General features: G+C 32.3%; 1 protein-coding gene across 4 annotated transcripts in view; it reads left to right on the top strand.

Moving 5' to 3' along the window:
• LOC123688747 (insulin gene enhancer protein ISL-1) overlaps window positions 1-26898 on the top strand; it is a 78412-nt gene that overhangs the window by 13191 nt on the left and 38323 nt on the right. The window contains exon 1 of one of the 4 annotated variants that reach the window (XM_045627395.1): window positions 7566-7734. The exons of the other annotated variants lie outside the window; for them this stretch is intronic. The gene's annotated coding sequence lies outside the window, so the exon portion shown is untranslated. Of the gene's footprint in view, window positions 1-7565; window positions 7735-26898 lie in introns of those variants that run through there. 4 annotated transcript variants of the gene reach the window in all.

Below are 26898 nucleotides of genomic sequence, written 5' to 3'. Positions count from 1 at the left end.
ATTTTTCAGGCACTTGTTAAATTTTAATCATGAAATTGAAACTATGTCCCTAACTGTCTCTACAGTAATACTAAACACCATTTTTTTCACCGAAAATCTTAACCGGTAATATTTTTTAAAGTTTTATTCGAATTTTGACCCCTAACATTTTCTGTATAATGCAGTTTTGTAATATCGATATTGAGAGATTTTGCGATAAAATAGGAAATAATGAACTAGGAAAAAATATTTTTCTAAAAAAAACCTCTACAAGTTATGTGAAACAAAAACTTGGGGACACTGGAATTGAGTGATATAAAAAAAGAAAACCATAACCTTTGTGGCTTCCACCAGCTGAAATCAAGGACCTCGTCAAATCATCCCATTGTCCATCTATTTCTGAATTTCTTGGAGCGGCCAACTTTTCAGGATCCACTAATAAAGCCGATAATTTATGCGGCAGACTCCGTTTAGTCTCAATTATAATCATATAAATGTCAACGTAGCAATGAAATTCTGGCACGACTGCATTCAAGAATATTAATCAGGTTCGGATATTCAGTGAAAACCGGCAACTTATGCAAATCTGCCATTTCTCTTAATGGTCAACATGTTCGATGACGGAACGGATTCTTATACATTTTTTTTTATTCGGTCATAGAGAATCAATTTGACTGGATTTTTTCCAAGACCTTGGGTGAAGTACTTACTCACCTCGGGCTTTCTACTGGGTTTTGTTAATTTTACCTACCTCTCTTTAAATTTTTTTGGCCTAACTTGAACAATTTAATGTGCTATCTATAATATAAAAGGTTCTACTAAAAGAAGTGATTCAATTTACAATGGTTATTATAGTAATACTAGTAGGAATTCACGGCTTGGCTTGATTTTCAAGCTACTTGGCTTGAGCTTGACTTGATTTCGAGTCAAATTCAATTTTTTTGAAATAGAAAACATAAATTAGATCACCATAAATCATAACAAAAGAAGAAATAATGAAAAAAAATGTTTCTTAATACATATTGAGAAACCTCCAGGCGTTGTTTGATTTCATAATTTTCCATCCAGGATCTAAGACACATGAGGTATCTTATAGATTTGTCGCCAAACCTATTGCGGATTTTTGTAACAGTAAGAGCAGCTCTGTCTATCAACAGGAGCTGAGATGCTGGCGTTGACAAAAATCCTTGGCCATTTGGAAAGATATTTCTCAAACTACCAAAATCTATCAATCAATTTCATAGACAACTACTAATAAAGTCACACTGGCGAATGCTTCAGTCTTTCGGCGCTCGAGGATTCCCCTTATTCAGTCTAAGCGCAGATTGCAGAAATGATATATGCCGTGCGACTCGTGCATATCAAGTTCAAGTAATATCAAGTCAAGCAATAAATATCTAAAATCAAGTCAAGTCAAGCTCAAGTATGTAATTTTTCATGAGCTTGATTTTCAAGTCAAGTAGTAGGTTGAAATTTCAAGCTTACTCAGCTTAATGAATCCCTAAATACAATTATTAGCAATTATTAAATTGTTTTTTTTAAAACTTAATGCTCGTTTGCGAATACCTACTGAGAATAATTCTATGACCATTTTATTCAGTTCATTGACTTACTATTCTTTGTATTTTTGACAAATTTAGAAGTAGTACCAAGCACGGTTCACGGTTCATTACTTGAAATTGGTACTCCTGTATAGTGTAGAAGAAAATTCACTTTCAAATTTGTTTACAATACGACGAAAAGTAGGTTGAATGATGTCTCCAATGAAATTAAATTTCTCTCTTGTATTCAGGAATGTGCATTTTTTATCGAATAATTTAACAATTTCTAAACGTTGTTGAAGCGTGTACCTTTCCATGTTTAAATCACATAACCGACTGAGCACAAATGACAAAAGAAATGTCAAAAACTAATACACAGTGTTTTAAATCTAGTGGAAAATCCTATATTAAAATTGTATAGATACCAAATTATTATTGACTGGATAACAACGACAAATTTTTGAGCTCTCGTTCTCTGAACTGATCGCCCTATCATTTCGTGGCAATTACTGTAATTTTCGAATTTTGTGTGGATATGGTGTCAATTAGGGATTCACGGCTTGGCTTGATATTCAAGCTACTTGGCTCAAGCACAAGCTCAAGTAGCTTGAGCTTCACTTGAAATCAAATCAAGTAATAGTTTTCAAAGTCAAATATTTATTTATTAAGTACTTGACTTAACATTGAAAAACAACTACTTGACATGAACTTGAGTTGATTTCAAGTCAAGCTCAAGCTATTTGAGCTTGAGCCAAGTAGCTAGTAGTAGGATTGATTAATTAATCAATGGTAATTACCACCATTACTATTTTGCCATTAAAAACCTTGACGTAATTCAAGAGCATAACCCTGAAAATTCCTAGTTTCTTGGTTTTTCCGTTTGGAAGTTAAAGAATCGAACTGGACGGACAGAATTTAATTTGAGGTCGAATTTGTTTTAATTTGCCTAAAAAACCGAAAATGCCGGATATTGTGAAGAAATGATAGAGCTATGTGTTCAGGGATCGTCCGCTTAAAAATAGGTGTATTTTTTTTTGGCAGGATGATAAACCTATTGGGAACCCGTCGGTCGTGAAATTTTTCTGGCAATATTCACAATCAATCACTTTCAGGTCCTTCAAACGGACATATTAGAATGAATGTTCCAGGATATCAAAATAAATTTATGAACTGGAATGATACATAACAATGGATGTCGAAAAAACATTTTGATCCGGCCTGTTACTACTACCCATAAATCTATTAGTCATGAGGTTAACTGGACTATATGGATAACATGGTTAGATAGCAGGTTTTATCTATTTAGCGTACATACTCCGTGCTGTAATTATGATAAAAACGAAATAATAACTCAAATAACGCAATAATTCTTTCAATGCTTACCTTAACGCTGATAATTCCATGTGAAATATCTGGAATTATACGAAATTTTACGAATATTCTTCTACACACGAATATTGCCGTTTGAATGATTAATCTGCGTATAGGCATGGAATATTCCAACGATTTGAATAATCCTTTTAACGTTGATTAAATCAGACGTAATAACGAATTTGAGGTACCCTCAAGTCTTGCAAGTGCTTTCAATGTACTGCAATGCATGATTTTTTTTCTGGACTACTTTAATAAGAGCTGTGAAGATGTTAGGCCTCGTTTACCGGCTGCTAGTCCAAAGGCGTCGATAGAACTTTTCGACAACGTCAAAACCTCTTATCGCCTCCTCATGATACATAATACATTCAATTCCACAAAAATTTAGAACTGAAAATAACAAAATTTTTTCATTTTAAGTTTTTAAATTTCGTAAAAGAAAGGTTTCCATTATTATCTATGATATAATTTATAATTTTCACATATAAAGAGTGAAACAAGTACTTCCCCACAAAATGGCTTATATTTGAACATAATTTATTCTATATCATCGTAATTAAATGAAATTTATACTATTTCTATTATTTAAATAACAATTATCTCGCTACACAGTAGCTTCAGATTTCACATTTGAATAACTGGTTATTCAAATAATTCAAGTTATTTAAAATCTGAAAAAGATGCTGCGTAGTTGAATAATTATTATTCAAATAATAAAAAAGATGGGAATTGAATAACTGTTATTTAATTTCGATAAAAATGACTTTCCATCAAGAAAAGATCGAATCAATCCTACATTTTCTATCAATCAAAATGTAAACAATAATCGATTATATTAAAAATTCTGCTATTGAAATATATCAATATTTTTCTAGATATTCTGAGAAAAAGAAAAACAAAAACTGAAAAAAAATTATTTAACAAGAAACACTTCAATACATTCGATTTTGATATAAATTAACGGGTTCAAAATTTCAAGTAGATCATATCCTCAGTACAATAAAAAATTCAAAAAAAATATTGGACAAAAATACAAATATTTCCGTGATTACCAATCGGATTGAGTTGAGAATCTCCATGCACTTATATAATCTGAACCCATATTCTAAATCACTAATCAACTACCCTATTTCCATATTCTTTGAATATTCCTATGTGACATTTGGATTACTTTGTAGGTAATATTCAACTTCGCCTCTGCACAGACACGTGCTGAATCATTTTTTATTGAGATAAGAAAATGTTATAAATTAATATTACGTGGCATCCGACGACGATTTTCAGATTAGATCTGAGCTCATTCATTACTCTGTAGTTTTTCAAAAAATTGCTTTAAAAGACAAGGTTTTTGATCAAAAAACATATTTATATATAGAATAATCATGTCATATTTCGTTAAAACAGTACGAAATCAAGAAATCGAACAAAATATCGAAAAACAAACAATAACATCAAATCCGAATGTGTTCGAATTTTACTTGTGCATCATAAAGAGATATTTTGAGGACTAGGCGTAATTTTTGCTGCTATTGTACCTTTGTAGAAAGCATTTTTGATCTGAGACCGCTATGATGCATTCATGAATGAACTATCGCCCTAAAAAAAGCTCCTGATTTCACGTCACTAATTTTTTTCGATATTCTCCTTAAAATTTCTATATTCTAGTCAAGCTATTAGCACGCTGCATGAAATTCGGCGAGTAGCTCGAAATTGATATTACCTATAGAGGGTGTCCCAAATTCGATGCCCATCTGGAAGCATCTCGATACTAAACTATAAGAGAAAAAATCTTCAAGGACCCTCGAACTCTACCTATTTTCAAAATGGTTAGGTATCAGAAAGCAGATCAAGGATATCTTGATTCGTTCTTGAGTTACAGGGCAGTTCTGAAAAATTAATGTTTTAAATATTTCGTTTGATTTCTGTTCAAGTTATTTTTTTGGAATTTTTATGGTGCATGTACCTATATGATTCTTATAATTTCATTTTTATTTATTTTATTATAATTTGCGAAATTAATTACAGTTTTAGGGATATATTGGAGAGTTATAATATATTACTTCATTACAATTATGTATATATAATACATAAAAATTTTAATTAAATCTCCAAATACTCGAAAGAAAATTAATGAATAAATGAAAAAAAGATTATAAAGAAAAGGGGTTCTATTTTCCGGTTTTTATGGTTTATGATACTTATAACAGATCATAGAAATTAAATAATTAATTAATAGAGATAAAGAGGAGAAGTGGGATTTTTTAATTGGGAAACTTTTAACTTTTAAACATTTCTTCAGCCGTAGATTTTCCGAAAAGCCTCCCGTTACTGGTTTCTCAAAAATATCATTGGTTCAAAGATATTGTTTTTCGACTTCATAATTAAAATATATTTATCATTTCTTGTTCTTGTCATTTTTGCTCTAGATGGTTCGGTTTAGGCTGTGATTTTGTATATCTACATAACTGGATTCTTAGCGGAAGGGCTTTATCTTTATAAGTTAAAGTAATATTGGGTAAGTATTGGGTGTTCGATCTTGAAAACAACTTCTCTCCAATGTATCTCTTAAATGGTAATTAATTTCGATAATCTGTTTTAAGTATCATATAAACCATAAAAATTACTAAAAAAAAACTTGAATAATTTTTCTAATATCTCAAACAGGAACACCGAAATATTTGAAACAGGGTAATCTTGTAACTCGAGAACTAAGCAAAATATTTATGATCTGATTGTTGATATCTTAATATTTCAAGAATAAATAAAATAAATACATAAATAAATAGGAAATGGATCGGAAGTTCATAAAGATTTTTTCTCCAAGTCCAATAGTTCTCAAGATGCTCTTAGTGAACATCGAATTTAGGACACACTGTAGATGCAAAATTTCAAATTTCTGTTTGATGTTGTCTATCAAACTGATCTATTTAGAGTAATATGTTATTTACTCAAAATACTTAGACCTATTGATGTCATTTCACAAAATATTTGGAGGTTATGTTTTTTACAACCGCGTTCTCTTTTTTTCAATAAAACTAGGTTTCTAGCCAAAGTTTATCACCTCCGATCACTACGCCCTTGAGAATACAGCACCCGTGATTCAGAAAAGTATCGACGGACAAGACAACAGTGGACCTCATTGAAGAGGAAAGTCGACCGTGGCACTATCGGGGGGTTAGATTTATGAGTACCGTGTCTGGGTAGTATCTGAGAGGCGCCGGCGTTTACGGCTCCCAGACGCCGACCGCTGCTAACCTGTCACCGGACATTTACATTTTTGGGATTAACTCTCGGAACACATCGACAACCGAAATACTGGGGACATGACCAGACGCACTTGAAGGCAGCGGCCTGACAACCGATATCAATTCTGAAGTTCCCGGGGCAAACAAAAATAAACAAAAGAGGTAAATCTGTGATCCGGTTTATGGCCGGATCGTACACCTGCCATAAACAGACAGTTTTGAACGATTTTTTACTTGTAACTTGGTAGTCGTACAGATAGGGATCGAAGTTGTGATAAGCTGTTTTAGAGTTGAATTTATACGTATTAAAATAATATAACCTAAAGACCATAACATAACACAATATATGAAAAGACATATAAAATGTAAGAATAACGTAACATACATTTTTTGGTTTGCACTCCTTCCTATCGTTCCTCGAGTCGTTCCCAGATTTTCCCCGTTTTCTCTTATATTTTCTTATAAAAAACATGTCGAATCGTTTTAAGAGAACTATTTGAAATTCCTTGAAATTTTTACTTTACCTATAAATGTTTTGGAATGTGCTTTTTCTTGTAATCGAATGAAAAAATTTCGACAAAAGCGCTGACTTGTCAACAGGAACTGTATTATTGAGTTTAATTATGAACTGGTCATAAGTGTGTGGAAGCTTTTCGTTTATTATTATGAATTCCTATGTTGAGAAAGGTACATAAGAGGATTTTCTTCTCATTAATAGGTGCTTCGCTTTTCTAAATTTTTATGTGGCAGGTTTGGCATAATTAAGGATTCACGGCTTGACATGATATTCAACCTATTTGACTTGAGCTTGACTTGAAATTAACTCGAGTTCAAGGCAAGTAGTAGTTTTTCAATGTTAAGTCAAGTAATCAATAAATAAATACTTGATTTGACATTGGAAAACTACTATTTGACTTGAAGTTGAGTTGATTTCAAGTCAAGCTCAAGTCAAGTAGCTTGAATATCAAGTCAAGCCGTGAATTCCTTAGCATAATCGACTGAGCCTACCTAGCACCTAGCAATTGGAAGCGGCGGACTTAAATAGTAAAAAAATATAGTTATATAAAATAGAAATAATAATAAAAAAACAAGCTAATGAATGAATAATTTCGAATCGACGAAGCTAGTGAAAGTAGAAATTTTCATTATTTTTCGATTTTTTGGGAGTGCTGACCCTGCTGAGTAGCCATTGGGTACCTATATATCTAATCAAATCAGAATTATTCAACTGTTATTGTTAATGCAATACTCAAAATTTTCTTTATTTTTATATTTTTTCTTAATTTCAGTATATTTTTCTCTTTATTTCGCTACGACCGTTGAAGCAACGCGTCGGGTTTTATTTTTCATTTTGTTTTTGTAAATAAATACGCTGGAATATCTCGGCCTGCATATGGACATATGTATGCGCCTAAGATTATTATTATAGATTCGATTTCACGGAATGAATGGTGAGTAACACAGTTCAAAGTTAGCCTATAAATTTCGTTGTTTTTTGAGTTCTAATAATTTCTTAGAGTGTGTGAAATGTTTTCAAAGACTATAAATAGATACCAGGACAGTACCAACTCCTCATTCTGACGTTCATCCCAACAAAGGTAGGTTCGAGTGCTTCCAGCGTATTTTTTGTATTTTCTTGTTGTTTTTCAAAATTTCATATTTCACTAAGCTATCGTTAAAATTACAAATAGCAAGTTGCTGCCCACAGTATATTTAAAAATAATATCCTATGAAAAGACTCCTAAAAGAAGTTAAACGAACTGTTCAAATCAAAAGATCCCACCAATAAAAGATCACATTAATCACAGGAAATCAACACACCAGAGCCTTTCAACTTTTTGCAATTTTTCAATATTTGCTCTTCGATTTATATAAGCAAAAATAATAGGCTTTTTGGAAGGTGCGGATTATGTTTTCGTAGAATATCGTTATTCAGACTTAATTCATATTCCACTCCTCTTCAGTCTCTTCTGGGATTCCACGTTTACAACATTTGTTTAACTTTTTTTCCTGTTTCGAGCAATAATTTTGATTATTCCAGTTTCTTGAATTTGTAAAAATTAATCAGTCGTTGTTATAAATTCCTAATAAGCTCTTTCTGGCTCTTTAAATTTTCTGTCAGTGTTTTCATCTTATTCTTCCACATGTTTCAGTTTTTGTTCTTGATGAAATCCTCACTCGAATATAATTAATTTACCATAATATATATGCCGTAAAGATAATATAAGCTAGACAATAACATAACACAATATATGAAAAGACATATAAAATGTAAGAATAACGTAACATACATTTTTTGGTTTGCACTCCTTCCTATCGTTCCCCGAGTCGTTTCCAGATTTTCCCTGTTTTCTCTTATATTTTCTTATAAAAAACATGTCGAGTCGAAAGTATTTTCTTGTTATTTTTCTAAATTTCATATTTCACTAAGCTATCGTTAAAATTACAAATACCAAGTTGCTGCCCACAGTATATTTAAAAATAATATCCTATGAAAAGACTCCTAAAAGAAGTTAAACGAACTGTTCAAATCAAAAGATCCCACCAATAAAAGATCACATTAATCACAGGAAATCAACACACCAGAGCCTTTCAACTTTTTGCAATTTTTCAATATTTGCTCTTCGATTTATATAAGCAAAAATAATAGGCTTTTTGGAAGGTGCGGATTATGTTTTCGTAGAATATCGTTATTCAGACTTAATTCATATTCCACTCCTCTTCAGTCTCTTCTGGGATTCCACGTTTACAACATTTGTTTACCTTTTTTTCCTGTCTCGAGCAATAATTTTGATTATTCCAGTTTCTTGAATTTGTCAAAATTAATCAGTCGTTGTTATAAATTCCTGATAAGCTCTTTCTGGCTCTTTAAATTTTCTGTCAGTGTTTTCATCTTATTCTTCCACATGTTTCAGTTTTTGTTCTTGATGAAATCCTCACTCGAATATAATTAATTTGCCCTAATATATATGCCGTAAAGATAATATAAGCTAGACAATAACATAACACAATATATGAAAAGACATATAAAATGTAAGAATAACGTAACATACATTTTTTGGTTTGCACTCCTTCCTATCGTTCCCCGAGTCGTTTCCAGATTTTCCCTGTTTTCTCTTATATTTTCTTATAAAAAACATGTCGAATCGAAAGTATTTTCTTGTTATTTTTCTAAATTTCATATTTCACTAAGCTATCGTTAAAATTACAAATACCAAGTTGCTGCCCACAGTATATTTAAAAATAATATCCTATGAAAAGACTCCTAAAAGAAGTTAAACGAACTGTTCAAATCAAAAGATCCCACCAATAAAAGATCACATTAATCACAGGAAATCAACACACCAGAGCCTTTCAACTTTTTGCAATTTTTCAATATTTGCTCTTCGATTTATATAAGCAAAAATAATAGGCTTTTTGGAAGGTGCGGATTATGTTTTCGTAGAATATCGTTATTCAGACTTAATTCATATTCCACTCCTCTTCAGTCTCTTCTGGGATTCCACGTTTACATTTGTTTACCTTTTTTTCCTGTCTCGAGCAATAATTTTAATTATTCCAGTCTCTTGAATTTGTCAAAATTAATCAGTCGTTGTTATAAATTCCTGATAAGCTCTTTCTGGCTCTTTAAATTTTCTGTCAGTGTTTTCATCTTATTCTTCCACATGTTTCAGTTTTTGTTCTTGATGAAATCCTCACTCGAATATAATTAATTTGCCATAATATATATGCCGTAAAGATAATATAAGCTAGACAATAACATAACACAATATATGAAAAGACATATAAAATGTAAGAATAACGTAACATACATTTTTTGGTTTGCACTCCTTCCTATCGTTCCCCGAGTCGTTTCCAGATTTTCCCTGTTTTCTCTTATATTTTCTTATAAAAAACATGTCGAATCGAAAGTATTTTCTTGTTATTTTTCTAAATTTCATATTTCACTAAGCTATCGTTAAAATTACAAATACCAAGTTGCTGCCCACAGTATATTTAAAAATGATATCCTATGAAAAGACTCCTAAAAGAAGTTAAACGAACTGTTCAAATCAAAAGATCCCACCAATAAAAGATCACATCAATCACAGGAAATCAACACACCAGAGCCTTTCAACTTTTTGCAATTTTTCAATATTTGCTCTTCGATTTATATAAGCAAAAATAATAGGCTTTTTGGAAGGTGCGGATTATGTTTTCGTAGAATATCGTTATTCAGACTTAATTCATATTCCACTCCTCTTCAGTCTCTTCTGGGATTCCACGTTTACATTTGTTTACCTTTTTTTCCTGTCTCGAGCAATAATTTTAATTATTCCAGTCTCTTGAATTTGTCAAAATTAATCAGTCGTTGTTATAAATTCCTGATAAGCTCTTTCTGGCTCTTTAAATTTTCTGTCAGTGTTTTCATCTTATTCTTCCACATGTTTTAGTTTTTGTTCTTGATGAAATCCTTACTCGAAAATAATTAATTTGCCATAATATATTGAAAATCTTGTTTGTTTAGCCATTTCAACTGAATTTGACTAAATGCTGAGTTAATTAGTACCTTAAGGTTCACATGAATACATTTTTCATTTATGAAGATCAACCTATAACGTCTTCTTCTTCTTCTTCAAAAGCCTGTCTGCATCCACTCTTGAACATACCTAGGCCTCCCCTTGAATTCTCCAATTTTCCCTATCTTGAGCCAACTGATGCCAACATCGTCCGACCTTTGATTTAATGTCATCTAACCAACGCTTGGTGGTCTTCCTTACTACACTTCGTTTATGTTTTCGTGGTCTCCAATGTACAATTCTCTTAGTCCATCAATCGACTTCCTGCCGATGGATTAAGAGAATTGTACATACATTGAAGACGACGAGGACATAAACGAAGTGTAGGAAGTCCACCAAAACGCTGGATAGATGACCCATAACGTAACTTCTAGTTTTTCAATATTAATAAATGCTAAGGTGAATTTCTGAATCAAATAAGAATGAACTTCTTGTTATGAGGCATTAACCGGAGTAATGAATCTAAACCATGGTGTAAAATATGCTGAGTTTTATGTTAGACTTCAGGCAAAAGTAAATAAAATTCTCAGCTCTCCGCCCGATCGATGTCGATGATCCATTCTTATTTTTTCCCCTCTCGAACATAATAAACTTTTTGTAATCGTTAAACCCTTTGCTGGCCAGAACCGCATTATAAATATGGGAACGGCGTAAGCAAAAGGCGCCGGCAGATTGCGGCCAGAATGCCGAGATCGACGTTTAGATAAGGAGCACAATTAGCGATGCTTGGGAGTAAATTAAGCAAATGCAGGTAGCTGGTCATGCCTGTCGGGGAGTAGGCTATGCAAATCGAAAGCTGGAGGTTTTGCATCTTTATTTCGATCGATTCTGCAGAGATGGCCGGGGATCGAGATCGGCCAAGGTTTGGAGGTATTTCGCATCATCGGTAGGAAGATGCAGAAACTGTTTGTCTTGAAAATTTCAAATTTTTATGTTCAAGCCAATTAGTGAATTTCTTGAATCTATGCTCTTTTCAGGGTTGCGGCGACTATATGAAGAATATTTGCGAAAGAACGGACATCCAAATCTAAGGAATGTTCGGTAATCGGCATAATCCATAAAATGATCGTTTGAATGTTGTTTTCTGTTTAAGTTCAAAACTGCCGATGCGATTGAGATGAAAATTTGTATTTGTTTGTAAGATAACGATTTTATGAGTTGTTTGAAATTACATATTGATTCAAGCTACTTGACTTGGCTTGAAATCAAGTCAAGTTGCAGTTTTCAATGTCAAGTCAAGTATTTATTATTCAAGTACTTGAATCCATCAAGCTTCTTAATTTTCAGTATATTGTGTAGTGTGACATCAAACAAGAAAATATGGAATGAGAAGGAACCTTGGCAAAAAACACTTTTATTTTTTAAATTATTGTATAAAAGATCTAAAACTATCAACCATTTTGAAATGAAACCCAAACTAAATCACTATAAATAATAACAAAATAAGAAATATAAAAAATACAGTTTGTTAATTTTGAGAAACGTCCAAGCATTGTTTGATTACCTACATGATTAGGCTTTGTCATTAGGTTTTGCTAGCTTGACGTTGAGCTAGCAGAAGCCTTCATTTCTCCGACAATTTGAGAGGAAAACATTTTTCAATAGGATAATAAATTAGAACTAGAATCACGCAGAACCTCAATGAACAATGAGTTGATTCATGGGAACAGTCTAGGCATCCCAATTCCCAACAGTCTTGGTACCTTCGTTTCTCCGTCGCTAGAGCTGATACTGAAAAGGTTAGATTTCTAAAACTACCAACAGATTTCTGCCTTAGAAAAATTCCATAGTAATGCGAGAAAACTACTAAAGAAGTTACACAAGCTGAAGTAATATCAAGTAGCTTGAAAACGTCAAGCAATAAATATTTCAAGTCAAGTCCAGTTCAAGTATATAAGTTTTCACGACCTGATTTTCAAGTCAAGTAGTTGAGCGGAGTTGCGTGAGATAGAGGTGGAGTTGAAGATATCAGAAGTAATATATTTTGAGAAAATTTTACTCAAAATGGGACCGCGCTTGTCCGCTTGATCACTTCTCATAAGACAATAACAGGATTTAATGGGTCAATATGTGACAGTGGATGTATCATGGATGTATCACTACACTCCAGAGTCAAAGAGAGTGTCAGCTGAGTGAAAAGCCGTCGGTGAAATCCGCCTAATGGAACTCAATTCGCAAACATCAGCTGGCAAGGTTGTTGATCCTTATTTTGAGATGTGCATGGTTTATTATTCATTGACTAAGGCATTGAATCTAAAATAACGTTATTGAAAGTACTTGACAAATGAATAATTGACTCGACTTGAGTCGAGTAGTTTTTCAATAATAATATTGAAAAACTACTTGACTTGAACTTGACTTGTATTCAAGTCAAGTCAAGTAGCTTGAAAATCAAGTCAAGCCGTGAATCTCTACATTGATTATAAAAACGTTATTGAATCGATCATATTCAGAAATTGAGGAAAAAGGTCGTCAAATGCATAAGAAAATAAAACTCTTTCCCTAAAACAATGCCCCTTATCACCAATTAATGAAAACCATGTTCAAATCGATAAAATTACGCTTCAAACTGCTTGACCACCCAGCTTATTCTGCAAATTCTGTCTCTTAGAGATTACTCTGGCTTCTTGAAGACCTCACAAGAAAGCTCCAGGGAGCTCTAATGAAGAAGTGATTGCTAAGGTTGAAGCTTATTTTGAAAGCACAGATCTTTCTTCAGAAAAGGCATTGAAAAATTATAGGAGCTTTGGAGTACATGTATAAATTCTGAAGGTTGATAAATAACCTCGAATTTTTGAGAAAATATTGTGTTTTTTACTGGTTGGGCCTGGTACCTACATATTGAGTGAAATATTATAAGCAATAATGGAAAGAAGCATTGCTTTGTTGTTCAAAGCAACAGCTTTGAAAATTCAATGTCCGAGTTTTTGAATTTAAAATTTTCTTTTCACGCTGTGAAGGAAACTTCAATTGCTATGATTTTCTGTTGTAATATGAAAAGATTGTGCGCATACCTAATCAATTTCTTTCCTATTCAAGAATCATCCTTGATAGTGGTGACAATAGCAGTAGTATGGAAATTTTATTGTCATTAGTCAACTTCTTCCATTTCCGTATAATAATCAACATTCACCGTCAACTCGAAACAAGTTACGCAGCTTCTGTTTCGTCATTGCAAAATCCATCTAATATGCGAAATCAACATCGAGCTGATTCACAAAAGTTCAACCGTCGCATTTTACTCACATTTGAATTTTATTATTTTATTGTCATTGAAACGACCATGTTAAGGAAACGTGTCCAACAATAATCGACTCATTATTATTCGTAAAATAGAGGTGTAAATGTTGTAACTATAAATAATAGATGCAACTGAACGACCTTACGAAACTCTCCATGTCTATATCTATATGTCAGAAACGATGGCAGTACTTCATTTCTCCATTGAAATATTTTCCCAGCGCTATGTCTCTTGTATCAATCGTCAGCTTCCTTTCAATTAATGTAGTAAGTAGGTACTTCAGTAGGAATTCATTCATTTCAAATATTTATTTATTCGAATTAATTATTGATTGCGATCGATCGAATTATATTGTGATGTACTTATGACAAATCTAAACAGACGCTCTTGATTGATGATATTTTTATGAGCTTCTTCAATATCTCAGAAACTATCATTCATATAACGCAAAAATTTTGTTTAAAAAATTGTAGGGCATCAATGAAATGAGTCATACAAAAAATTGGTTATACAACTATACCACAAGCCAAGCAGAGGCGGTCGAGGCTAATGTCTGAATGGGCGACCGCTATCTTACCGACTTACTCTAACCTGAAATTTTCAGGGTAAATTCGAATTCTCGATCTGATGCGCTTCTCTCTCATTCTTGATCTCGGTTGGAATGCTAGCACTTGAGAGGAGCCTGCTTGATTGACTCATCCAGGTGACAAACCGAAGACGAGTATAATGCCAGAAAGAATGATTGTATCATTATGCAAATCCGCTACGTGTGAAATAAGCCTGTGGCGCATAATCAATCCTTTTGATACAAAAACTTGTTTCTGAATGCAATGAACTTTTAGCCTTATTTGACGCTACTGGTTCTTGAGGATAGACAACGATACCTATAGCTACATGCGTTTCATCTAGCGGATGCACCTACCAAGGAAATCATTATCGACTATGTGCGTTGATTCGACTCAGTGAAGTTTGAAATAATATTGTGCAAACCTTTATAGATTGCATGTGAAGGTTTCTTTATTATTCTAGTAATTTATTAATTCCATTTTATTTTTGTAATTTGGAGTTGCATCCTCTAGATGCATGAAAACCTCTTGCCCTTTTCTTTTGTAAATAATAACGACATCTGGATCTTTATATCCTTTAAACTACTTTTATTGGTTTCTTATTTTTGAGCGCTCGTTTACCGGACAAATCACTTTATCATTTTGTCACAATGTCTGAGATTAATAGCAAATTCAAAAAATTACCTTATATTTTCGTGACTATAAAACCGACGTTGAAATTTTAGGTGTTGATATAAAATAACAATATCATGCTCCGTCAAAACCTTCAAGCTCTTCACATCATGAGAACCACAGAAAATTCAAGAAGAATATTGGGAAAGAAATAACAAATATTTTCAGTGATTTTTTGATCGAGTTCACATTTTCATTTATCGGGTGTCTCAAATTCGTTGTCCAGTCGGGGGAACTCAGAATTCCTTTGAGCTAGGCAAAACGAATGGCTCGTTTTTTGAAAAAATTAATTATAAATTCAACTGTTTCCAAGCTATAAGAGAAAATTGGAAAATTCCGTAAAAAAAAAATTTCTTGTAACTCCTTTACTGGTGTTCCAAAAATTAAAAAAATACATTCGACAGGCACTTTTTTTGTAAAATGCATTAATTACAGTAGTTGCAATTAGTTCTGAAGATATAATACCAATTTGTGTTTTTTTAAATGTAAACCAAAAATTTTGCTATAAATATAATGACTTTTTTCCTTTTTTTGAAAAATATTTAGGTAACAATAGATTCTGCCGAAAAATGCCAATGTTTTTGATTAAGTAATGAAGAGGTTTGAGAACTATTCATTCCTTGCCATTTTCCATAGCCCGAAAATGTGGCAATTTTGGGTTTATGTTCTATAAACATATTGATAATACTTCAGAGACCAAGAATAATTTGTGAGCTTTCGATTTTAAACCTTACCGCAACTATTATAAAATATAACATTGCTGGTGGGGAATGGTTGATATTGAACTGCAACAATTCAAAATGACATATAAATTTGATATTCGTGGATAAATTATGCCTTTTCTGTTCGCAAAATACTACTTTCTGCGTTCATTGCTGCGGAAAAGTAAATCTACACAATAATTAGGTGAATTAAATCAACATTTATTCATCCATTAAATAGAATGCTTCCTTCTGCGCAAAGTCAATCTTCATCAAGACGTAGGTAGATACTAAAAACCACTCTTTAAATACACCTTAGAGTTATAAACGTAGATAGAGGGAGCATATGTCATTTTCAGTAAGCAAATTTTGTCCTCAACATGAATTATCAAATTTGACATGAAGCGCGCGGAAACATATCAGTGATACGATATTTCACTCAATTCGCAATTCTCAAATCTTCACAAAGAACGCACTTCTTATGTCCCAAATCTACTCAAAATATATTGAGATGAATACCTAAATATATCAGAAATTCAGAAAACCAACTTCAAGCGCGTCAAACGACGTGAAACAACCGATGACACAAGGAGAGCAAACCGACAATTAGGAAAAATATCGGATTCCAAATATTCAAATTTGCATATTCAATAGGGAATCATTCAAATAAATATAATTCATTCAATAAGATATACATTCATAACGATATAGTAAAATTGTGGATTTGAAAAGAAATCTAACCATATTGAGGGCATGTAAAAATTGCGTACACTCCCTCTATCTATGTTTATTACCGCATGAAAAAACTTATCTTCTAACTATATCTGCGTGCAGAAAAGAAGTACTTTGCGCCCTTGTTCGGAAAATAACTGTATTATTTGAAATATGTAATAATATAATTAAGAATTGTTGAAAATGTAGTTGAGTTTTAATACAGAATCATGTATGTATTGGTTTTTCTCAATTTTCTCATTTTATACTTTTGCATGATGGAAATACGTCAAGACGTACACTTCAAACTGAACCTTAAAAACATGAGTTCGTTCATCCCAGATTCACTTATCACGCCAACTCCGATCGAACATTCACCAACCATAAATTACAAACAATAACCTCCGAATCTGACAGGTATAAAATGTCAAAGTTCGGCCGTTACGACGTTCCGTCCGAAATTCAGAATAAATAAACTGTGCGGTCGCACTGATATCATCTCTATTATTTCCGAAACGGAGACCGATGTTATGAATGAACGGGAGATAATCAAAGATCGAAGGACCAGTGGTCCGCGACCTGCTCGAAGCAGAAAATCTTCGCAAACAGGTAGATATGTTAATGAATGGAGGCCACGTATGGTTTTATTTTCGGACGTTCGATGTCAGGATGACAACGCGATATCGATCTTTGCCATCAATCTCGATCGGAAATGATTGGGGGATGGAGTCAGTTTGTGACCCAGAACGCTTTCAAGGTGTGACTGTTCGATTCGGCAACAGAGGCGTACTAAGGCTCTGGCTGCAAAAAAATTTTTCTCTAATTCTGTGGTTATTCCGTTCATTCTTCCACATCTTGTAGAACAAAATCGTGTGAGAATATATCAGAAACGCATAGTTTTTATGGTTATATTTTATTATTATATGTTGGTACTCCGAACTTTCCGCCACGGCTTTATCTGTCAATTCATCAATTTGCCTTAAAGAAATCAGTTCTGCCAACCAACATTTTTCAATGCAAAAATGACTAAATGATATTTATGGAAATATTTCATTAATTTCAATAAAAATGCAATGAATTAGAGAAAATAATGTATAATACTCGTACAGAAGGCTCATTCTACCACTCGTTCATTCAAAAACTCGCCACTTGTTTTTGAATTTTGAACTCGTGGCAGAATATCAATGCCAATTTAGGCAGAATATCAATGAATTTAAATAACTATTCTCTATTTCTGTATCGTAATGAGTTCATTACAGTTCCAAAAACAGAGCTGTAATGAACTCATTACAGCATCGTTTTTAGTTATATTCTTCATTTTGTGGTTGTCTATACTGAATTCCAATCCTATCAAATTTCAACAAACGTCAATAATTGTCATATAATATAATTTGGATATAGTGAAATTATTCGCAAATTCTCTTGAATCTGGTTGTGTTAAATCGATTTCGTCAGACATAATTCACGAATTCAATACTTAATTGTAAATTATTTGAAAATTAGAAACGCATGATTCATATTCAAATTCCGTAATCTGTCAATTTTCGTAACAGTCACACCAACTGCCAAGGTACAATACATAAATCACTAGGATATATAATCTGAATTTATCATTGAATTTCGAAGATATTTCACAAAACTTGACTGAAATAGAGAAAATATGGTCTAATACTCGTTGCAGAAGGCAATTCCAACACTCATGTTGGAATAGATTCCCATTCTGCAACTTGTTTTAGAATATACTATTGACGAGTTCAGTCCAAGAGATGTAAAGATAAAAAAATTGACAACTTTCACATTCATTCCTTCACAAAAATATATCTTTAAGATATATTTGGTTATTTTTTTGGCTTGGAATATAATTTCAATTCTAAAAATTATAAACACAAAAATAAACCAAATATCTCATAGAGAGACATTCTTGTGAAGGAATAGACATGAAGAAACAAAATGTTTATTTTTAATAGGTTTATACTATTTACTGATTGTATAAAACTTTTTTATTAATTTTTCTTTTGGGACAATAAACATTATTCTATTATATTCTAAGTTGTCAATTTTTTGATTTATATTGAATATCCTTCATAAAGTTTACTCATCAAATCTTCGTAACCGAAGCGATAACTTAACTCCATAGTTTGTGCACAAGGTTAAGAGGGAAAACTACCAAACGGCAGTCTCGTGATTTGTCAAGATTTGCCTAAAAGAGGAGAAACGACAAAAATAATGTGCGGTGTTGCCCGAACGATGCAATGATCACTAGAAGTTAGGAATATTACAATAATGCCGACTTTCAATTTTCACAAAATTAGATCCTCTTCTGTAATTATATTATTAGGATTTTCTTACGAATATTTTTATAATACATCAGTGTCTGGTAGGGATATCATATCATCAATTCTTTCGCGAAAAACGAGTTACTCAAATTATTATTTTTTTCTTTTTTTCCTGATAGCTGTTGCATTTTCCATAATTGAACCAATAAAAATGATGTTATAATAGTCTTACCAATAAAAACTGCTCTCTGCTCCCACACATATAAGGATGTAAGGGAACAGGGTAAAGGATTGAAATGGAACAAAATGGGACTTATACAATGCAAACTGTCCTTCTAATGAACTGTAATCTTAATATATTTGAAATGTCCGTGAATGAAACCAAAAATATGGAAATGCTACAAGAAAAATTGTTGTTTAAAGAAATTATGTAAAAAACCCCATACAAATCAATGATTTGTAAGAAACAAAAATTTGTGAGAAAAAATATCTCTAATTTCGTTTTGAACTGAGCAGACACCTGATGATGTTCCCTCTTAAAGGATAGGACTTGAAGAGAAAGAATTTTGTGGGATAAACGAAGTTCAAGAAGAAGTATTGAAAGCACAGTCTGTCGACAAGTTTATGGTCAGACTAGATAATTTTATTGATTACAATTTAAGCTTGCATCTGAATTGGAATATTAACAATCGATTTTATGTCATCCGCAGTAACTGCTCTAGTTTCGGAAGAACTTCCTCCAGTCAGCAGGTTTCGGTTGGACGTCCGAGGAATTGACTTCTAAGAAGTAATATTCCATTGTGGATTGAACGATTGTATATAATGTTCGAATTTCAAACGAAACTTCACTTTGGAAAGTATGTGGTTGCATTAGCTAGTACCTATTATACTAAATAAAATGAAATTATGTTCCAAAAATGATTCACTGTTAACAATTGTTCGACAATATTGTTGCTTCTTCAAGTTAATTTTACAGAGTTTGTAGACTAACTTATATAGGTTACAAAATTTGGTAACACCTATCAGAAACTTATGAGGCAAAAGTTTATGTTTTACTGTACACAAAATATCCCTTGAATTTATATTATATAATAAAAAACTTGGACTTGAATTAGCTTCGAGTATTTCATTATTGATAAAGAGAATATACTATATGAATTTTGAAGTGGAATATCCAGTCAGAATATTCAATACTGTTAAAGTTAGTTGATTATTTTCTTAGAATAGACACAGGTTGATGTCCAGTTTTTCAATTAATTGTGTTTTAGGTACTAGATATAATATATCCATTTGACCAGCCATGATTGATGATCGATTACGTATAATTAACATCAAATCACCGGTGACATCGTAAAAAAAACTTTGGTCCTTGATAAGCCACTGAGGTGATTTTTCCGACAAGACAATTTCCTTCGTGATATTCCACCATAAACTTAGGATTTTAATTACACATTAGCCGATTCCACGACATAGAAATTAATGATATAATTCGTATTAATCAGAAAAAAATGGTATTGAAAAAAGTATTGTTTAAAATCCTCTTACATGTATATTTTCTAATTGAGTTTTTTTGCGTAGTACATCACATAGATAATTTTTGTAAGAAATAACATGTTGTCTGGGATTTGATGCCTGATGTAAATATTATTATTTCAAGTGGAACATTTTTGAATTTGCTAATTTATAGTTGGTATAAAAATGTTTGATTATTTCATGATTCTTGATCCCTTGAAAAAACCTGTCTCTGTCAAAAAAAATAACCATGCATAACTGGAATTTTTTCACGGTTATATTTCACCATTTTTTAATAGTTAATTCGAAACCCCGCCGCACAAGTCACAACGTGTCGGTTAATCGATAATTTTTAAAAGTGCAATAATTGATCAATTTTTTTGACGTTTTTGAGTCTAAATCAGAATCTTTCATCGGAAAAACTCTTAAACTCTTCAGAATTTGTCATTTGACATTTATCAACACCCAAAGAAGTTGATTTATTTTGAAATTTTCAATGTCAATTCATTTTTCAGTAAATTTATCCAAATATATGCAATCTACTTCTACTATAAGGAATAAAATTTACTATTCTTTTTCTTATTAACTCGAATTTTCTTTTGATTTATCATTCTATATCTCATTACCTCTGTAAGAATAATACGTAACTCAACTGTATAAGTAAATTTGAAAAATCGTAAGAGCAAATTTAAAAAAAAAATCATCGAACCCTATACGATAGATATTGATATGGTTTATCAATCAAAAATTTTAGAGTCATCAAATTTCAAGTATAATTGCAATAATTCAGGTGGTTTCTCAGATAACATTCGATTCCATACATAATAATAAAATTTAGAAATAGTTGATATGTTTGTTATTAAAGTTTAGTTTAGTGAGAAAATTCACAATAGAGTGACAGTATCATAGACAGTGACCTAGATATTAGAGTACATAGATAGAATGGGAGCATCGAAGGGAGAAATGGAAATTGAAAATCCACGATAGCGGAGGAGAATAATTGAATAATTCAGAGACGTCAGAAGAAAAAAATGAGAAAAGTTGCAAAAGTCTGGAATCAAAAAAGTATTAATCCAAGAGATAATTCACAAGTGAATGTAAACCATTTAATAGAATTAAAACAAACAACACATCAAATTGAATAAAAACTAATAAATGAAGAATATAATTACATCGAGAATGACTAATTATGATTGATTGAATTGGAACTGGATGAAGTGGATTTGATGGCAGAAGCAGAATTGAGTTGGAAGAATTAATTAGAAAAATGAAAAGAATTTTGATTATTGAATAAGTAATTTTAAGTTGTTAACAATGTTTTGATAATTAGAGAAGATAGTTAGGTTAGATATATTAGTTAGATTGATTGTTCTGAAAAAAATTATGCATATTTCATTCTAAATTTTTGAAATTAAAATTTTTTTCTTTGGTGACTAGAATCCACTCCAATTTTCAAAATTTCGAAAGAAATGATAGTAATTAATCTACATTAAAAGATATATTTCAGTAACCGAAACAATATCAATTGGCGCCCAACGTGGGGCGCCAATTGTTATGGATCTCTCAATTTGAATTTTGAAAATTTTATTTACTAGATCCAAACAAAAATATGAATTTTCTCTACTTGAAATAACTCTTTCCACAGGTTTGTTTGTTTTGAAAAAGACAAAAATAAATTTTTATAGTTTTCGCTGAACCCACCTGGGAAAAGATTTATTTTAAGTAGAGAAAATTCATATTTTTGTTTGGATCTAGTTGAGAAAATTTTCTAAATTCAAATTGAGAGATCCATAACAGTATGAAGTCATCATGTCGCTAATACGTTCAGTATCTAAGTTCAATCAAATAGCCTCATAATTTATGGGATTCCTCAAATTCCAAGGCGTCAACTGAAAATTCCAGGGGTGGTTAAAATCATTTTCTTCGGTGGAATCCAAAGCTTTATCATCAAAAATTACAGGCCGAAATGGATCGCGAGATCAGACAACCACATTCCAGCAATTGTGAATAATCCGGCTCTGAATCATCGGGTCCGAAAAACATACGACTGCGGCCACTAATTAAATAAAACTAAACGGGTTGAAAATGCCATAAAAATGTTCACGATGGTAGATACCGAAAGACTTAGAGCTCAAAGAAACCGCCACGGGAAAATAGGGGACGATTACAGGCAGCTTATTGTGCCTACGTTAAGCGGTATAAGCTACTTGACAGGGTGTTTTGATTTGCGTAGGTGATTCTATACAGGGCGTCCCTCTAAAATTTACTTTTTTTTTGTTTGTTGAATTAGAAATATTTTTGGTGTTCAGATATCTATTCAATGATTCTATTGTGCTTCTGTGATTCTATTGTGCTTCGTTTTATATTGTTAAAAAATAATTTGTATTATTAATAACTATTCTCACTGTATTCGAGGTTATTATTGGAAAGTAAAGTGAATATTTATACCCATAACATCTTGTCGAAATTGATAGCGAAAATCTCCTTTTCATTTTCTAAAATTTCCTTTATAATGATTTACTTAATTGATGTAAGTGAAATAGGAAAACCAGGAAGGCTTGTCCTTTCAAAAGCTGCCAGTTTCATCCTAAACTTTTCCAAACTGTCAAGGAACACCAGTATTTCTATAGAATTCGTAGTCAATCTTTATTATCATTGACACATTTTATACTTAGAAGTAGTTTCTGTTATATCAAATATGAAGCGTGGAATAGGGATATATTCTTCAAGAGAAATTTTCTTTTATTGTTAATGATGAAACTATTACACTATAATATCTTTTGAGTTGAATATTAGCTTTATTCATAACCATAAAATAAAATAGTCATAGGTAGGTATTGATCCATGACACACAATATATTTGTTTGATTTTGTTTTGTATTGTTTTCCGACTCTTCTAGGACTCTGTAGGACTCTCACAAGATTAAACACTTTGAGTACTTTGACACAATATTTTTCTTAATTAACATTTATACCTACATTATCGAAATTTGATTTGGGTTTTGGACCTCATTCTGAGGTTCATATTTATCAACTTGATATTTATTTTATGATCTCTCTCGTTTTTGTATGAGTTGAGGTATTCTATGATTTTATATATAACAACAATTTGTTGCGAAACGTATACACTGTGTCCGTAAAGTATGTAACAAATTAGCTAAACAGACCATTTTTGAGAATAATCCTGAAAGACGTCGATCTTTTATTTTAATATACCGTATTTTAAAATAATAATCTAATATACAGGGTGAATTACTTTTGAGTAATGACGTCACCGTCATTTTTTTTAAATGGAACACCCCCAACAATAGCTGAGCTGATTCCAAAAATGTATCACATGTTGATTCCAATTGGTACAGGGTGGACAAAAATACAATAGTTTTGTGTGTTCTCATAAAGTAACGCGTAACATTCTCTATTAGTTAAATTACAATATTATCAAAAATACTTATTGTCTAGCGGCAATTGATTTGAATGTAACACCCTGTAGTTTGTTACATTTTTAGATTCATGAAAATGAGCTGTTTCCAAACATTTTTGGTACTTGTAGTCTAGCAGACAGAATATGAAAGAAATTATTTCTTATTTTTATACATTTTTTGTATCTAAAAATGTAAGAAACTACAGGGTGTTACATTCACACCAATTGCCGCTAGACAATAAGTATTTTTGATAAAGTTGTTAATTTAACTAATAGAGAATGTTATGCGTTACTTTATGAGCACACACAAAACAATTGTATTTTTGTCCACCCTGTACCAATTGGAATCAACATGTGATACATTTTTGAGACAAAATAGGGGTGTTCTTTTTAAGAAAAATGACTGTGATGTCATTAGGTACTCGAAAGTAATTCACCCTGAATAGTAGATTATTATTTTAAAATGCGGTGAATTACAATAAAACCGACGTTTTTTAGGATTATTTCTTAAAATGGTCTGTTTAGTTAAAAATGAATTTCTTCCATACTTCAAGGACAAAGTGTATGTATAACGCAACTAGCTGCTGACTGGCTAAAATCCTTGAATCGAAAAGCCAAATTAAAACAGGGAAAATACTAGGCACTATAACACTAACACCATAGCGACAAGTAAAGGTGATTCTCCGGAAACTTACCCATATATATATTACTGCCTTCTTCACACCGGCGTGAATATGGCCGATGTGTTAAACGGTCCAAGCCCAATATTAGCGGCTGGCCGGATTATCTTTGGAAGCGTAATCCAACATTCCTCGAACCTTGGCGCCTCACTTATCGCCCACAGTCTGGCATTCGGTGAGCCACAAGGCGGCTTATGGTCCGACTGCCAGATCTTTCCGGACCACTTGTACATTCTGGTTCGACTGTTCGGTTGCGGTCGCAAGAATTCGTTGATCTCTGCTGAAATATCCAGTAGGCTGTTTTTTTCTTAAAAAAACTGATAATTTTCTGTGAGAAATACTATGTGACCAAGTAAAGATTACTATACAAGTGCTCCTAAATTGGAGATATGTACAAAAAAAATGAAAGATTTCTTGGGTTATTCAAAGAGAAAAACCCCTTAAAAATAGTTTTGAAAAGCTTTTGTTTTTCAAATATAGCGCGCTTCCTGTAGTCCTTCTGTTTGTGATGATTTTACGATTTATCTAATCTTTATGAATTATTGCTACAGATCGAGAAAATAAATACCAGAACTAATAATAAATTAATTCATCATAGCTTACTATTAACTGAATTTCTATGTTAATTTGTTTATTTCGAGAGAATTGTTTGATTTTTTTTCGACATCCGTAGCATATACGACAAAACTACAGGAAACCAAAAAAGATAAAAGTTTCTTCTCCTTTTTTCTTGAACCTCCTTTCTGGAAGAAAAATTCGGACACTGTTCCAATAAAAATATCACCCTATCAAATTTTAGTTAAATATCTTCAGAAGTGTAAATATTACTATTTTTTCTCTGAATCTCGAGAACAAAGCGTTTGCGAATCTCTATTCATGAGTCTTTTTTCTTGAAATTATTCAAGGAATCTTTCATTTTCATTTGTACTTTCAATTTAGGAACACCCTGTATATGTACCTACTTGCAAAATCTCAACCCGATCGGAACTGTTATGTCAAATAATTATTTTCAAGCTACTTGGCTTGACCTTGACTTGATTTCAAGTCAAGCTCAAGTTAAGTAGTAGTTTTTCAATCTCAAGTCAAGTCAAGTATTTGTTTATCAAGTACTTGAATCATATCATGCTACTTGATTTCAAGCAGTTTTATTATGTAGTGTCACATCAATAAAAGAATTATGGAATGAGAAGGAACCTTGCAAAAAACACTTTTATTTAATAAACTTATTGTGAAAAAGAACCGGAAATATCAATTTTTTTTTAATAAAAACACAAATTAAATAACTATATATCAAAACAAACAAAAAGTAACAAAAAAATAAAGGTACTTGATAAGGAGAAACCTCCAGGGTTTGTTTGATTCCATAATTTTCCATCCAAGATCTAAGACACATGAGGCTTCTTATAAATTTGTCACCTAACCTATTGCTGGTTTTTGAAACTGTAAGAGCAAATTCTGGAAAATTGTCTTTCAACAGGAGTTGAAGCTACTAGCGTTGATAAGAAATCTTTAGCCATTTTGGCCAAGTTTGGAAAGCTATTTCTGAAACTACCAAAATCTACCAATAGATTTCATAGAAATGTGAGAAAACTACTAATAAAGTCACACTGGCGAATGCTTCAGTCTCTCGAGGAATCTCCTTATTTAGTCTAAGCGCGCACGAGATTGCAGAAACATTTCCCGTGCGACACGAGCATATCAAGCTCAAGTAATATTAAGTAGCTTGATATTAAGTTAAGCAATAAATATCTAAAATCAAGTCAAGTAGTTGGTTAAAATTTCAAGCTACTTGGCTTGATGAATCTCTATTAATTATTATTCATTCGAGCTCTCATTGTTGAAAACTTAGTTATGTCGATGAAAATTGATTTGAACCAAAACCAATTCTTATTACAAATGAAACAAATAAGCACAATAATAGAATAAGTACATCGGCAACATAACAAAGAGCTGACAACACAAACTCTAAGAAATTTACCAGTTTTGTGTACGTTTTCAAAGGTTGATACAGTAGTTGGCATCTCCGATACGTCATCAGTGACGTCATGCCATTGCTAAATTATTTATACTATATCTACAAACGATCTGAAACCTTATCCTCTCTTCAGCAAGCCAACACCCAATAACCGCCCTCTACCCATAAAACCTCTATATCGGAATCCAGCCACAATCGATAGCATAAGCAATCTCTTATCTGCGATAATCTCGATATGAAATTCAGCACGTCCAAGGCAACATAGCTGAGCACAGGTCGCGCAGTGACCATAAAGAAGCCGACATGGCACATGCAGAGGAGCCAGGAGGTGAGGTCCCAGGAGGAGATAACCTGTCGCATAATGTCCGTAATTCGCAATTGTAAATGCAAATGCGCCTGGAGAGGGAAAGAGAGGCAGATAGACGCGGTGGCGGGCCGTGTCTGATAA

This window comes from Harmonia axyridis, chromosome 1, assembly GCF_914767665.1.
Source record: "Harmonia axyridis chromosome 1, icHarAxyr1.1, whole genome shotgun sequence".
Lineage (NCBI taxonomy): Eukaryota > Metazoa > Arthropoda > Insecta > Coleoptera > Coccinellidae > Harmonia > Harmonia axyridis.
This window is presented reverse-complemented; position numbering and strand designations above follow the sequence as displayed.